This window comes from Schistocerca piceifrons, chromosome 8 (genome assembly GCF_021461385.2).
Source record: "Schistocerca piceifrons isolate TAMUIC-IGC-003096 chromosome 8, iqSchPice1.1, whole genome shotgun sequence".
NCBI classification, from domain to species: domain Eukaryota; kingdom Metazoa; phylum Arthropoda; class Insecta; order Orthoptera; family Acrididae; genus Schistocerca; species Schistocerca piceifrons.
In genome coordinates, this window is record NC_060145.1 from 143,493,333 (window position 1) to 143,510,884 (window position 17,552).

A 17,552-nucleotide genomic window follows, 5' to 3' on the forward strand; every position below is an offset into this window, starting at 1 on the left:
ACTTAAAAAGCTTTAAGAGTTTTCAGAAAAAAATACTTTTCAGCACGCCCTTAACCAAGAAAATCTGCTAAAGGAAATATTAAACCCAGAACCTGATGATTATATCAACTATCTCAGAATGCACAGTCAGACTTTTAATAGCAGTTCTTCGCACTCACATTGAAGAAGAAGATATTAGTATAGGAAAATTTATTCTCTTCTGCTTGGTCCCATAATAGCAGTTAAATAAAATTTCAGAACGTGGGAATACATTCGTGGTCTAAGGAAGAGCCGGAGAGCTTCGTGTTTTTTAATTTTATTGCACTCCTGCTTGTACATTGTGCGCAGAACACCGATTTTCTTCTTGACCTCTTCCTTCCTATTGGTAATATACAGCTGGGAATTGTGGCATACCTCTACCGTTTTCAGTGCTATTTTGTTTTAATCCTTGATCGTAGTTGCGTAGTTGTGCAAACTCACGATACAATGAGATAAATTGTAATGAAACTCTTTTTTTTGCTAAATATGTGCAGAGAAAAATCAACGCAAACAATGTGCATCAGTTTGCCAAATTTCTCTCAAAAATGCTCTAAATTTGATTTAACAATGAGTCAAACAGCGCCATACGTGGTTTATATTTGACAAACATTGCAAAGTTTGCCAAATTGCTTGTTCGTGTACAACGGCCTATATAGTCGCTATGTTGTTTACGTCCTCTGATACATTTCTGTCACTGGTCAAAGCCGATAGCCAGTATCGCTATTTGTACTTTACATAACAGTTGCACAACAAAATACTGGCTATATAGTGCGACACTGGACACCAATAAAAAGAATCAGAATAAACGTCGCTGTGGTCTATGGATGCTAAAAAGCTTTTGATTGCTAATAGTGGGCGCATATCTTTTGTTTGAAAATAAGTCTCGCTGTAGAGGCGGCGGTGAATCGCAGAGGGTTCACTGGCGCTGCCGCCTGCTGGGCATTCAGCGAACTACGGTCATAGAGATGCGGCAGTCACTGCTTCGTCTGCGGTGATCGATACAGCCCGCAGCTGGCCATGTGACGGCCGACAAAAGCAGGCGAGCCGCAGTCTCCAGTTTTCAGCGTCCGCGGGGAGGCGGCGGTAAACACACGACTGACAACCTGATCGAAATAACGCTTGATTCCGTAATACACGTGAGTAGGGCGCTAGCGCGTCTGTCGTGACGAAGGTAACGGTCTTTTGAAGTATTCGATCGTACGAGGTGGGCAGAGATATGAGGAGCTGTTTTTAACCTACAAAAGTAGTGTCCTGAAGTTTCATTTACCGACCGACGTCTGCTATATGTGATTAGGAACAAACAAACACTGGGCTCTGACAGCTCCAATTTTTTATTGGCTCCCTGCAGTTGTCTGTCCTGAGGTAAGTAACGTAGCTGCGGGAAGGAGCCTGTTTCTGTAGTTAACTGCGTGCGGCAATGTTGCTGTTAGAGCAATGCAGACTTGCACAGAAACTTAGATTAATGTTTGGGTGGTGCTTCACAAAATTCGCAGTAAACACCGAGCTCAGACATAGTCGGAGCTGAAAAAGTGATAGTCAAGAGCTGAAAAAGTGCTGTGCGTTGTCAATGCTGTGAATGTATTATTGGTAAGGTATGCTGATGCCCGTGTTTCACGCCATACATAACTGGAGCGCAGTTGGCTTCTGATATTCTGTTTTATTAACTCGTGTTCTAGACAAAAAATTTCGCCATTGCCTTACAAAGGGAATTACCGTACCATTCTGTCACAGAGGTGGGGACAAATAACAGAACACGTTAAGGGCTGGTCTTGGATTTGAACTCACTTCCCCCGCCTTCAGCTGTGTATCAACTTCGATACGTATACGTCGACGTCAGTATTGAAAGACCGTATTGCAGGACACATGTAATTATCCTTATCCTGGTGAGAAATGAGTGTGTACGCGTGTCATTCACCGCCCTATTTAGTATCAAAATAGTGAACATTTATGGTATTTAGACGACTAAATGTATACTAATACGCTACAAGCTGTTGTCGGAGGATGACTGCTACAGCGTTATTTGCTTTCCTTGCATTCCACTCGCATGTGCCCCGATGGAAGGATCGAATTCACAAGCTCGTGGCATCTTCTGTTAGCTAATTGTCTCGTTGTTTGCCACGTAAGGTTGCTAAAGAGACAACGTGACACGTGAGTAAAAATAAATGTTACTTTATTTTAGTTTACTAATGTAATACATACTTCGTTTCATTTAGTGAAGTGCCCAAGAATGTTGATTGCAACCTGTCAACAATATAGTAAATTACAGAAAACCACATTACCGGTTACCGTATTTAAAAAGTAGGAAACAGTAATACTTGATTCATTGCGAAACTTCTTGAAAGAATGTTTATCCGAAGTAACGCAAACAGAACACGCCTTACATTGGGAACGCAAATGTAAGGCTCCAGCAAGCCAGTCCTCTGCACCTCGATCTGATCTTTTTTTAGCACAAGCCGTTTCTGGCACTTGGGAAGCGTGTACACGAGGCGGCAGTTTATATTCCGCTAGACTTTCCCTTGCGGTTGGCATAGACGACACTCAGCAACTATTTTGACTTGTATAGTTCTTGCCAACTTTCGATAGAGGAATCATTATTGTCGCCCTTCGAGTGTTAGGATACTGTCTGTGAGTCCAGAATTTAAACAGTCTAAGGCTACAAAACTCAATTATATATTTTGGCCAGTGGGGTTTTAGTTGATTTAGTTTTGCTTTTCTGTTGTTCTTTTCTTTCATCCTATTCCTCTACTTCACTTTCCGAATTTACTGTGATGGTGATTCTTTTTCCAGAATGAAACAAAATATTATTGGAAATATAGGTTCGGCCTAAACTGGCTGTCAGTTGTTTATATACGGTTACAATTGTTGAACTATATGAAAAAAACGTAAATTAATTACAAACTACGGCGTGCATTCAACATGTAAATGTTACTTCAGATATTCGGATTTAGGTTATGACATGTTCGATATGCCTGCTATCATTGGCGACGATATGGCGCGCAGACGAATAGCGAAATTCTGCATGACTCACCGAAGTGTCGGGATATCGATGTTGTCGATGACCTTCTGAATGGCTGTTTTCAGCTCAGCAATGGTTTTGAGTTTACTGTTGTACACGTTGTCTTTATTATAGCCCCACAAAAAAGGGATCGCACGTGTTCAGAGCCGGAGAATACGGCGGCCAATCCAGGCCTATGCCAGTGGCCTCTGGGTACCCAAGAGTCTGAATGCGGTCCCCAAAGCTCTCCTCCAGGGCATCAAACACTTTCCTGCTTCGTAGGGGTCGAGCTCCGTCTTGCATGATCCACATCTTGTCGAAATGAGGGTCACTTTGGATAATGGAGATGATGTTATCTTCCAAAACCTTCACGCACCGTTCGGTAGTCACCGTACCATCAAGGAAAATCGCATCGATTATTCCGTGACTGTCTACCCCCGGTAGCTGAGTGGTCAGCGCGACAAAATGTCAATCCTAAGGACTCGGGTTCGATTTCCGGCTGGGTCGGAGGTATTCTCCGCTCAGGGACTGGGTGTTGTGATGTCCTAATCATCATCATTTCATCCCCATTGACGCGCAAGTCGCCAACGTGGCGTCAAATCGAAAGACTTGCACCAGGCGAACGATCTACCCGACGGGAGGCCCTAGTCACACGACATTTACATTTTATTCGGTGAGTGTACACTGCACACCACACAGTCACCCGTAGAGGATGAAGAGATTTCTTGATCGCGAAATGCGGATTCTCAGTCCCCCAAATTCGCCAGTTTTGCTTATTGACGAACCCATCCAAATGAAAGTAGGCTTCGTCGCTAAACCAGACCATGTATGCGTATACTAATACATACATGAAACTTCCTGGCAGATAAAACTGTGTGACGGACCGAGACTCGAACTCGGGACCTTTGCCTTTCGCGGGCAAGTGCTCTACCAGAGTGAAAATCTCATACTCCATTATACAACCAGTAATACGGAGTTCTGAGGGAGTAATATAAAAATTCACTTGATTTACTTTGGTGGAATTGGGCTCAAGGAACAGTTAACATTTTAGAATTCTTTCAGAAGAAAACCTTTACTGCACAGCTCAGAAACCGATTGTTACTAGTTGCTCCTGAGAACTGTCGGTTGTTCTGAGAATGAAAACAACTGCGATGGTCTTTCTTCATAGTGTAGTCGGCATTCATATGATGTACGGCCCATGGATAAAAATCGACTATAAATGAGAGAAACTGCGCAAGAGACGGGCAAACCTATTTCTGTGCACAGTTTCTAACACTTCGGATTGGCTGAAAACTTGCCAGTTGTGAATGTTACCGTCTACATCACTGCCGATAATAGCTAACAGTTTTGAGCAATACTCGCCCAGTTTAGTTTTCAGTGTTAAAGTGTTGACAGAGATTGTTTAAGAAAATGTTCCCTATTCCTACAGAAGACAATACATGTCAAAATGAAATAAAATCTCTGAATAATAAATCTCCGATTATTTCCAATTTGTTGTGTCCGCACTTTGTCTTTTTACAATGATACTGTTCTCAAACGTACAACAGTATGCTGAAGCCTCCATTCATTGCGCATTCACAAATCTCTATTTTTGTAGATAATGAACGAAACTCTTTGCTTTTCCGCGATTCGAAACGTAAAATGAATTAGCACGAGGACAAGCGATAATATATCACAGCTGTATGTGTGTTTATGAGTCTATCTAATTACATGTCACTCATGAATGTAAACAAATACTGATAACTCGTGCAATGTCAGTCCAAAGTCCGGAATAATAGGAGAGAGGAAATAAATATCAATGCAGTGCCGGAGGCATTTAGCCTCAAGAAGCAAGACTACCACGTATCATCCACAGCAGGCAAAATTGTAAATAACTGAAGCTTCAAATGGTTCAAATGGCTCTGAGCACTATGCGACTTAACTTCTGAGGTCATCAGTCGCCTAGAACTTAGAACTAATTAAACCTAAGTAACCTAAGGACATCACACACATCCATGCCCGAGGCAGGATTCGATCCTGCGACCGCAGCGGTCGCTCGGCTCCAGACTGCAGCGCCTAGAAACGCACGGCCACTCCGGCCGGCTAAGTGAAACTAATGTGCGGATCTCGATGTCTGATCGCACTTTGCTAGTGTACGTAATGATGCCCCATTCACGTTGCTAATTGATTGGTACAAAATGGTTCAAATGGCTGAGCACTATGGGATTTAACATCTGAGGTCATCAGTCCCCTAGAACTTAGAACTAGGTAAACCTAACTAACGTAAGGATATCACACACATCCATGCCCGAGGCAGGATTCGAACCTGCGACCGTAGCGGTCGCGCGGTTCCAGACTGAAGCGCCTGGAACCGCTCGGCCACATCAGCCGGCGATTGGTACATTCATTCTAAATTTAAATATTCAGTATGATGTGAATGTCTTCGCAATTCGTCTTAACTGTCGAAGTTTTGCTTTAGGGCTACAGTCGGTATAAATGCCTGAACATTGTCCACAAAAGACAATGTTTTTATTAATAATAAAATTATAAAATTTCAGAAGCGTATTCCTACAGCAATGACAGTATTTCAATGGCAGTGAGTTAATTTCTTTACGACTTGCACCGTGTGTAACGAATCGAGACTGCGTGTTAACAGCGCCATGGACTTTGTATTAATGAATAAACTTTGCGAAAACACAGTCGAGTATCGATCTGAAATTCTGACAGGGAGTAGTGATGGAGTTTTTCGTCTTACAATTTAAGTTTTCAGTCGAAATTTGTTGTTCGTCTGCCTCATTACTAACTACTTCAATTTATGAACGATCTTTTGAATAATTCTAATGGGTGGACTTTCATATATGCCGGTGTTTTTCGGCTTCGAACATTAAATAAATACTTTTCCTTTATTGTGAAGACACGTTATACAAAAATGGAAAATGAACGGCTTGAAACAGTGATGTTGCATGAATGAAATTTTATTCGCTGGCATGCAGGTACAACTGCGCATTTTCACAAAGCCAGTTAATGAAGAAGATATCGAGAATGTCAGGAATTAACTCAGCTCCAATTTGCGAAATATACAATCGAATGTAGTTAATAATAAGTAATCAAGTATGTCTGGAGTAATGGAATTTACCTGGAATACAATACAAGAAAATTATGTACAGAGATTAAAAACTGGCGATGCAGGAAATGGAGATTTTAACAGAAAACAGAGTTAAATTTACGGAAAAGTGCAGTGCTTCCTTTACGTTTTAGTTTTTATTTGTGTCACAGAATCTGGCAGAGAAGGATAAGAACTACATTCACAATGTACGTATCGCTGCATATATGGCTGCTTTATGAGCTCATGACCAAGTAATAATTACTCATAGTGTGCAATAATCATAAAGCCGCTGATGGGCCCCAGGGCACATCCTTAGTATTGGTTGGACATAAGCAAATAGAGTAAATTCGTTCACCTTCCTAGGATGCGCCTTAGGATTCCGAGAAGAAAATGACTCTGTAAGTAATGTAGAAAGATTTACTTACATTAATGTTTCACTTTGCAGAAATTATAAAAAAGAAGAAGTATGGAGGGAGACCACGAAATTTTACAATAATATATGGCTATCTCAACATAACTGTAAAAAAGTGTATCGATTTTAACGTAAGAGAGAGAAGATTATAGGCAACAGAAATGAACTTGATTGAGACGGGCAGGGAGTTATACAGGAAGAAAATAGTGCAGCCCAACTGTCAGCGCAGCGAGAATCAAACTTTGTAACAAGGGTTCAACACAAAACATATGCAGCATCCACACCCCCACCCCTCCTCTTCATGGGACTCAAAGTTGTTTTGTGGTTACGTGCCTGGAGAGCAAGGGACCACTGTAGAATTTCTCCCCTTTCCGTTGTTGCAATTTAACACTCTGACTATATGTTTTCTCAGATTTATTCTCCAGGACAGATTCCCTGTTGATAGGACGTCGAGTATGGATTTTCCTACTTCGTTGCCTTTATTTTATGAAACCATATTTCGGTTAATTATGTTCTGTGCCACGTGTGGGTTTGGCTTCCACCATTTCAAAATTTGTTTACAGAATTTGCGTACGATGCGGGGAATGTCGCCCAATAACTAGCACGGTAGCCAGTCCATGTAGGTGGACGTCAGATACCCGTCCGTTTGTAGCCCTCTGACCACTCAGGGATCACATTATTGTTGTCCGAGATGTCACCGCCCCACGTGTGCCGAGGAGTTGGTACCTGCCTCTTTGGGGGCACCCGAAACTCTGTGCACTGGCCAAGACGCCAGGTGGTCTTCACTCTGGCTGCGTGTCCCCTCTCGGGAGAAGCCTCGTTCGTAGCAGGAGTACCGTGGCGGATATCTGGCACCATGAAACGACATCAAGCTCTTCAGAAGGATCACAATTCAGTGCAGATCGTTACGACCCAAGGAACTTCCCTCCATTGGTCGCACCATAGGAAGAAAACAACAGCATGAGACTTCCAGACACTTATCCCCTCAATTTCTGATTTGTGCCCGAAAAGATAGAGGATCCTTTCTCTCTTCTAAGTCAAAGTTCTTTGTAGTCTCTACAAAGAAACTTTGGCGAACTCTCTTCCCTTAGTAAATGAAGAATTGGTTCCATCTTAATTAAGACAGCAAATCCTACCCAGTCCAGGTGCTACTCTCTCATATACAACTTGTTGATGTACCTGTAACTGTAACACCCTATAAGATCTTCTACATGGTTCAGCAATTAATTTTTGACCGAGACCTAAGGTTGCAGATGGATGAAGAACCACGCGAACACACAGAGAGGACGGGTCCTCTTCACACATTGTGTACATCGCGACTAACCAGACAACAAGGTTGACGCTGGCGCATTCATCCTTGCTTTTGAGGGGCATTCGCTTCTAGAGCATAGTTTATCACTACGAGCTGCAACTACTACTTTGCCTATTGTTCTGGGATCTGTGTTGCTCTCCAAGAAACTCACGTCACTGATAACCATTTTCCAACTCTTTGAGGTTACCGTGCATTCCTTCAGAATCATGCTGACTCCAAGGGAGTGTCTGGAGGGATGTGTGCATTTTAGCACAGCTGTCGTCACTGAGCGGACATACTTGGAAGCAATAGCAGTGCGAGTGCAAACGATCCCGCCAATAACCATTTTTAATATTTATTTACTTCCAGGCAGTGCATTTACTTATCTTGAGGTAACCACTTTAATCCAAACACCTTCTCCACCCCCATCTTCCTTACTTGGGAATTTCATTGTGCGCTAAGCCCTGTGGGTATGTACCATTTCATGTGGTATGGGTCTTCTGACTGCCCAGCTTGTTTCTGATCTTGATCTGTGTCTCCTCAGTTACATCGCTGCTACAGACTTTTGTGCCGCCCTGGCACCTTTTCGGTTATCAGCCATGTGATCTTTTCCCCCAGTCTCGTGGCTTTATTACAATGGCCACTGCACGACAATATTTGTGACAGTGTCCTCTTTCTGGTGACCCTACCATTTCCTTGTCACCATCCAGCAGACCATTTACTACGATGGGCTCTTCGAAGAGCTGACATGCAGTTGTATACCTCTGCCATCACCGCCATCCCCTGTCTGTCAGACGGCATCGACAACGTAATGGGAGACGTTTCCAACGCAATCATCCACGCTGTTGGAACTGCTATCCCTCTTTCTATGGGACCACTCTGTTTCTGGCCAGTGCCATGGTGGACCAAAGACATTGTAACAGTTATTTAGGATCGACGAAGTGCCCTGCAAAGTCTCAAGCGATACCTTTTAGAGACCACACTCATCATTTTTAAGCGATCCGAGCTAATGCTCACTTTTAACTGAACGTGGTAAGGAGTGCTGGGAGCACTACGTCTACCTCTTCGGTATGTGTGCTTCTTGATCCCGGGTGGGGACTAAGCTCCATAGTCTACTGAACTGGCAAAGATCAACAACTGCCTCAGGTCTCCACCTTCATGGTGGTGCATCTACCAATGTGTCCATTCTTGCTAAACAACGCGTGTGTCACTACGTGACAGCATCAGTAGCCTCCTCTTACCTGGCTACCTTAAAGACTACGTATATGCAATGACGGGAAGAAATCGCAACACCAAGAAGGAGTTGTGCGACATAAAAAGAAAGTTGGTGTGTTTGTTTTTACATCCGAAACATGGTGTCAATTCCAGTTTAGCGCCAGTCGCACAAGTGTGCCGCTACTAGCATCACAAGAGGATGTAGATAAAGTTTGCTTTAAATACACGCTGTAACACTCAAAAGCGGTAATTACCTTTGATACTGGACGTGGTGAGTTGGTGTTAATCTGGAATGCCTTTAAAGTGACAAAGACGCCATTATCATTACATCACTGAATTTGAACGAGGTCGTGTAACTGGCTACGAGAAGCTGGATGTTCCTTCTGCAGTACTGCAGAGAGACTGTGTTATATTAAGAAAAGTTATTAAAAAATCCAGGAGTATGTGTATCATGTCCGAAATCAGCAACTCTGATAATAAAATTAAAACAATTTGGAATATTATTAAAAGAGAAACAGGTCAACCAAGAGCAAAGGAAGACAGTATTACCATCAAATTGAATGAAAGCTTTACGAACAAAAAGTCAGAAGTTGAAAATATTTTTAATAATCATTTTCTAAATGTTGTGGATATAGTAGGATCCAGGTGTTCATTAGAAGATGCTAGGCTGTTAATGGAAGAGGCCATACCTATGCAATTTGATACAATTGAAATCTCACCCACTTCTCCCTCTGAAATTAGGAAAATAATAAACTTGCTTAAAAGCAAAAACTCACATGGAATTGATGGCATTTCCAGCAAAATACTAAAAGCTTGTTCTCAACAGATAAGTAAGATTCTCAGCCACCTGTGTAATAGCTCTCTGGAACAGGGCGTTTTCCCTGATAGACTGAAATATGCTATTGTTACACCTTTGCATAAAAAGGGGGATAGATCTGATGTCAACAATTACCATCCAATCTCCCTTCTAACAGCTTTATCCAAAATTTTTGAGAAAGTAATGTATTCAAGAGTAGCTTCACATATCTGTAAAAATGAAGTACTAACAAAATGTCAGTTTGGTTTCCAGAAAGGTTTTTCAACAGAAAATGCCATATATGCTTTCACCAATCAAATTTTGAATGATCTGAATAACCAAACACCACCCATTGGGATTTTTTGTGATCTCTCAAAGGCTTTTGATTGTGTAAATCATGAAATTCTGCTAGACAAGCTCAAGTATTGTGGCATGAGTGGGACAGTGCACAAATGGTTTAATTCGTACCTAACTGGAAGAGTGCAGAAAGTTGAAATAAGTAGTTCTCGTAACATGTAAAAATCAGCACATTCCTCAAACTGGGGAACTATCAAGAATGGGGTTCCACAAGGGTCAGTCTTGGGTCCTTTGTTGTTCTTATTATATATTAATGACTTGCCATTCTATATTCATGAAGAGGCAAAGTTAGTTCTCTTTGCTGATGATACAAGTATAGTAATCACACCTGAGAAACAAGAATTAACTGATGAAATTGTCAATACTGTCTTTCAGAAAATTACGAAGTGGTTCCTTGTAAACGGACTCTCACTGAATTTTGATAAGACACAGTACATACAGTTCCGTACAGTGAATGGTATGACGCCATTAATAAATATAGACCTTAATCAGAAGCATATAGCTAAGGTAGAATATTCCAAATTTTTAGGTATGTCCATTGATGAGAGATTAAATTGGAAGAAACACATTGATGATCTGCTGAAACGTTTGAGTTCAGCTACTTATGCAATAAGGGTCATTGCAAATTTTGGTGATAAACATCTTAGTAAATTAGCTTACTACGCCTATTTTCCCTCATTGCTTTCATATGGCATCATATTTTGGGGTAATTCATCACTGAGGAATAAAGTATTTATTGCACAAAAGCGTGTAATCAGAATAATAGCTGGAGTCCACCCAAGATCATCCTGCAGACATTTATTTAAGGATCTAGGGATATTCACAGTAGCTTCTCAGTATATATACTCTCTTATGAAATTTGTTATTAACAACCAAACCCAATTCAAAAGTAATAGCAGTGTGCATAACTACAATACTAGGAGAAAGGACGATCTTCACTATTCAAGATTAAATCTAACTTTGGCACAGAAAGGGGTGAATTATACTGGCACTAAAGTCTTTGGTCACTTACCAAATAGTATCAAAAGTCTGACAGATAACCAACAAGTATTTAAGAAGAAATTAAAAGAATTTCTGAATGACAACTCCTTCTACTCCATAGAGGAATTTTTAGATATAAATTAAGAAAAAAAAAAGAAAAAAAACAAAACAAAAATATTAAAAAAATAAAAAAAAATAAAAATAAAAAATAAAGAAAAACAAAAAAAACACAAAAAATAAAGTTGTTATATTAACTTAAGTATGTTGTTAAATTAACCTAATTATGTCATGTATTGGAAAATTCGACTCGTTCCACATCATTACGAAATATCGTATTCATGATCCATGGAACTAGTATTAATCTAATCTAATCTAATCTAATCTAACCACTATACATGACTGGTGGCAGCGGTGGTCACGAGAATGTATGGTCTCAAGAAGACCGGGCTTTAGACGACCATGTGGCACTACCGAGAGGGAAGACCACCGTGTTCGATATATGACTCAGGCGCATAGTACTGCATCCGCAGCAGGAATTTGAGCAGCAGTTGGCATCACAGTGACAAAAACTGTTAAAACTCAGTTACTTCAAGGACAGCTCTGAGCCAGACGCCCTGTAAAGTGTATTCCATTGACCCAAAACACCGCCGTGCCAAGGGAGAGCTCTCTGTAGCGCAGGGTGAAGGTCTGTTGTGTTTTCTGATGAAAACTGGTTCTGTCTTGGCACCAATGATGGCCGTGTGTTGGTTAGAAGGAGGCCAATTGAGGGCACCCAAAAAACCTCTCTGCATACTAGATACACTATATCTACACCTTGAGTAATGGTCTGGGGTGCGATTTGGTGTGATAGGAGGAGTACTCGCGTGCTAATCCCACGCACTTTGACTGCAAATTTCTACTTCAGTCTGGTATTCGACCTGTTGTGCTACCATTCAGGAACAGCATTCCAGGGGATGTTTTCCAACAGGATAATATTCTCTATATACCGCTTCTGTATCCCAGCATGCTCAGTCACCAGATTTGTCTCCAATTAAGCACATGTGGGACATCATCGGGCGACAACTCCAGCATCATCCACAAACAGCATAACCATCCCTGTATCAACGGATCAATTGCAACAGGCATGGAACTCCATCCCACAAAATGACATCCGATACCTGTACAACGCAATGAATGCACGTTTGCATGCTTGCATGCACGTGTGGGACATCATCGGGTGACAACTCCAGCATCATCCACAAACAGCATAAACATCCCTGTATCAACGGATCAATTGCAACAGGCATGGAACTCCATCCCACAAAATGACATCCGATACCTGTACAACGCAATGAATGCACGTTTGCATGCTTGCATGCACGTGTGGGACATGTGGGACATCATCGGGCGACAACTCCAGCATCATCCACAAACAGCATAACCATCCCTGTATCAACGGATCAACTGCAACAGACATGGAACTCCATCCCACAAAATGACATCTGATACTTGTACAATGCAATGAATGCACGTTTGCATGCTTGCATGCACGTGTGGGGCATGTGGGACATCATCAGGCGACAACTCCAGCAATATCCACAAACAGCATAACCATCCCTGTATGAACGGATCAATGCAACAGGGATGAAACTCCATCCCACAAAATGACATCCGATACCTGTACAACGCAATGAATGCACGTTTGCATGCTTGCATGCACATGTGGGACATCATTGGGCGACAACTCCAGCATCATCCACAAACAGCATAACCATCCCTGTATTGTCGGATCAGTTGCAACAGGCATGGAACTCCATCCCACAAAATGACATCCGATACCTGTACAACGCAATGAATGCACGTCTGCATGCTTGCTTTCAACATTCTCGCAGTTACACCTGTTTTTATTGTACCATCATTTCACATTTGCAATTGGTCTTCTCGCGCTTATATTACCCTGTGTGTTTGCAATGTTAATCGCTTAAATATGTTACCTAGACATTTGTACTCCTGAAATTTCATTAGTTTACGTCTTTACGTTAATTATTTATTGCATTTTTTCCGTCAGTGTATTTGAGTGGTGTCTGACACGTCCGACGTGTTCGACAGAAGACATCACCCAAATATACAGCTATACATCTAGCTACTTGACGTTTGTTTCAGTGCGGATGCACCAATATCCGAACACCTACAGGAATCAATTATTTGAAAGTAGGGGGTCAATGGACAAGGGGCGCTGCATTGCACTGTGGGATAAGTTGGAAATTTGAGACGGATCATGTCCGGATGGCCGAAGCAGTTGATGCAACCTCTCGTGAGCAGCAGTAAATCTGGTTTCGAGTCCGGGTCCAGCACAAATTTTCAACTTTCGCCATTGTATTAGCACAATGGCCTGTGTGCTGGAGGTCACAAATTTCCATCCATCCCTTCCATTTCTTTCTTCATTCTCTGTTGCTTATAAAGATAAGAGACAAGTCGAAGACGTCCCCCTATCCTTTAAACCCCTTCACACCGAATTTTATAACGACTGTTAACTGTTTCAGGCTCTTGACTCGTCACACGGTTCTGCCTCAGGCCCTGACTCGATTCATGATCGGATTATCCAGTGTCTAGCCAAAGACTCCGTCTACTCAGGGTATTCAACTGTAGTTGGCTAGAAGGTGTTTTTCCTTCGCAGAGGCAGAAAGTATCATAGACGCAGTCCTTAAACCAGACAAGACGCAACGCCCATCGACAGCTACCGATCAATTAGCTTCACCACCGTGCTCGTCAAGGAAAAAGTATGCACTGCACAAAAGCGAGTAATTAGAACTGTGTGCGTTTACACTCACAAATCTTGCAGATGTGAGATTTAAAACTTTCCCGGCGTACAGTTCGTTCCATAAAACTCCGGGCGAACTGCCAGATGTCTGCAACTTATTGCCGTGATATTTCGGCGCAGAGTCTTCTGGCCATCTTCAGGTGAATACTGACAGGAAAGGCGCCAAATCCACGTATTTAAGACCCCGCCGGCACATGCGTCGTGTAGAGTTGGCGTTGCGCAAGCGCTGTTTGTCTGCAAGTGTGTGCGCTGCGCCGCGCACCATCCGTGGTGAAAGCTGGCTTCATCGATATCAGATCGGTTGCCTTCGCATGGCAAACGACGTCGGCTACGCAGGGTACGAAGTTTTTCTATGACGGAATTCTGTGCAGAATTTAACTGGAAACCGCCGACTCGATTAATAAAGGACTCAGACATTCGTATTTCCACTGATTCATTGACGATGGAGCTCCAAAGGTTTGACGTATGGGCCACAATTTTCGTTTGGTCGTGTTTCATCAAGTGACCAGTGATAATACAATGTTCGGCGATAGCTTCCTTCTTGGGTTGGAGGAGGCGAGTATGCCGCTGATGTTCTATGATGCATTTTTGCTTTGTACATAACGTTGTCCTATGCAAGATTTGCCGTATTCGCAGGGAATTCTGTAAACATCTGCCTTGAACAACTCTAAGTCGTCTGTAACAGATCCCAATAGCGCCGAGATTTTAACAGAAGAATAAGCAGTCGTTTTGAAGGCCTCATCCTCTTGTTTGTCCTTTCGTTCGTACGTCTGTAGCGCTCTCTGTGCTTGCTGCGAGAAATCTCCATTGTTCTGGAACAGCTTGCAGGTGGTCCAGTTCCGTTTGCAGAGTTTCGGCATCCGAAATGCTATGAGCTCGTTAGGTTAAGGTCACAAACGCCCATCATTTTTAGCGGATGGTGACAACTAGTAGCTTGCAGATACAAGTTTGTATGAGTGGACTTTCGAAACACCGAATACCCAGGTGTGCCATCGCTCTTCCGTCGCACCAAGACTTCTAAAAATGGAAGAAACCATCTTTCTCCATCTCCATAGTAAATCTTATGTTTTCATGTAAGGAGCTCAAATGTTGCAGAAACTCTGAGAGACTGTTCAAACCATGTCTGACAGATAACAGAAGTGTTTTCTTATGCACTTCCTTAGCAACTCTTTCTATTCCTTAGAGGAACTCTTGATCAGAGAAAATTAGTCATAATGAACCTGTAAATGACCGGCATGGGGCAACAGACACTGAGGTGACAGAAGTCACGAGATATCTCCTAATATCGTGTCGGATACTCTTTTTCCCGGCATAGTGCAGCAACTCAACCTAGTATGGGAGTTGTCGGAAGACCATTGGAGAAATATTGGGCCGTGCTGCCTCTATAATTGCGAAAGTGTTGACGGTGCAAGATTTTGTGCACGAACTGACCTCTTGATTATGTCCCATAAATGTTCGATGGGATTGACATCGTGCGATTTGGGTGGTCAAATCATTTGCTCGAATGGCCCAGAATGTTCTTCAAACCTATCGCGAACAATTGTAGCTCGGTGACATGGCGCATTGTCACCGATAAAAATTCCGTGGTTGTATAGGAACATGAAGCCCATGAATGGCTGCAGAGCGTCTCTAACAAGGGAACCTCCCCATCGTACCCCCCTCAGATTTAGTTATAAGTTGGCACAGTGGATAGGCCTTGAAAAACTGAACACAGATCAATTGAGAAAACAGGAAGAAGTTGTGTGGAACTGTGAAAAAATAAGCAAAATATACAAACTGAGTAGTTCATGGCAAGATAGGCAACATTAAGGACACTGAGACTGCAGCAGCGCCATGGTCTCGTGGTAACGTGAGCAGCTGTGGAGCGAAAGGTCCTTGGTTCAAATCTTCCATCGAGTGAAAACTTTAATTTTTTATTTTCAGTTTATGTGACATACTCTTATGTTTTCATCACTTTTTTGGGAATGATTATCACATCCACAAGAAAACCTAAATCGGGCAAGGTAGAAGAATCTTTTTACCCATTCGCCAAGTGTACAAGTTAGGTGGGTCGACAACATATTCCTGTCATATGACGCACATGCCGTCACCAGTGTCGTATAGAATATATCAGATGTGTTTTCCTGTAGAGGAATCGGTTAACCTATGACCTTGCGATCAAATGTTTTCGGTTCCGATTGGAGAGGCACGTCCTTTCGTCTACTAATCGCACGGGACCACGGCGCTCCTGAGCTCATGTTCTCCTTCATGTTGCTTATGTGGCCAAAACTGATGACCAGTTTGTATATTTTGCTTATTTTTTCACAGCTCCACACAACTTCTTCCTGTTTTCTCAATTGAGCTGTGTTCAGTTTATCAAGGCCTATCCACTGTGCCAAGTTATAACTAAATCTGAGGGGGGTGCGATGGGGAGGTTCCCTTGTAAGTAGCCGAACATAACCGTTTCCAATCTGTGATGACCAGAGGACCTAGTCCATTTCATGTAAACGCAGCCCACACCATTATAAAGGCACCACCAGCTGGCTCACAACTCGCGTCCATGGCTTCTTGGGATCTGCGCCACACTCTAACCCCACCATCAGCTCTTACCAACAGAAATCGGGACTCATCTGACCAGGCCACGGTTTCCCAGTCGTCTAGGGTCCAGCCTGTATCGTCACGAGCTCAGAATAGTGGCTAGAGGCGAGGTGTGCTGTTAGCAAAGACACTCGCGTCGGTCGTGTGCTGCCACAGCCAACTGACGCCAAATTTCACCGCAGTATCCGAACGGATACGTTCGTCGTACGTCCTACATTGATTTCTGCGGTTATTTCACTCAGTGTTGCTTGTCTGTTAGCGCTGACTACTCTATGCAAACGCCGCTCCTCTCGGGCGCTAAGTGAAGGCCGTCGGCCACAGCTTTGTGTGTGGTGAGAGGTAATGCCTGAGATTCGGTGTTCTCGGCACATTCTTGACACTGTGGATCTCTGAATATTGAATTCCCTAACGATTTCCGAAATGGAATGTCCCATGCGTCTAGCTCCTACTGGAATTCCGCACTGCCTGTTAATTCCCGTGGTGCGGCCTTAAGAATATCGGAAACCTTCTCACATAGATCATCAGAGTACAAAAAGACAGCTCGGCCACTGCACTGCCATTTTATGCCTTGTGTGGATGATTCTACCGCCGTCTGTGTATGTGCATATCTTTATGCCATAACTGTTGGCTCCTCAGTATAAAAGATACTAAAACAGTCTAAAAGAGGATTGGGCAAGGCAGCTGGCAGAGTTAGGGGCGGAGGTCCCCCAGACTCAGCATGCGGCGGGAGACGTTCCACTCCCGTCCCTACCCTGAGACTACTTGAAAACGTTATATCTGAGAACAAAGGAGAAGGAGAGGCCATTCTACAAGAATATGAGCTACTGTGTGTAAGGCGTCACAACTACAACGTACCGAGCGAGATTGCGCAGTGGTTAGCACACTAGACTCGCATTCGGGAGGACGACGGTTCAAACCCGCGACCGGCCATCCAGATTTAAGTTTTCTGTGATTTTCCTCAATCGCTTCATGCAAATGTCGGCATGGTTCCTTTGAAATGGCATGGCCGATTTCCTTCCCCATCC

The 17,552-nt window shown here is 42.9% G+C and overlaps 1 protein-coding gene across 1 annotated transcript in view; it reads left to right on the forward strand.

Annotated features, from left to right (window-relative positions):
• Window positions 1–1,024: 1,024 nt before the first annotated feature.
• LOC124712523 (solute carrier family 35 member G1) overlaps window positions 1,025–17,552 on the forward strand; it is a 593,502-nt gene continuing 576,974 nt past the window's right edge. Inside the window, exon 1 of the mRNA XM_047242834.1 lies at window positions 1,025–1,380. The gene's annotated coding sequence lies outside the window, so the exon portion shown is untranslated. The remainder of the gene's footprint in view (window positions 1,381–17,552) is intronic.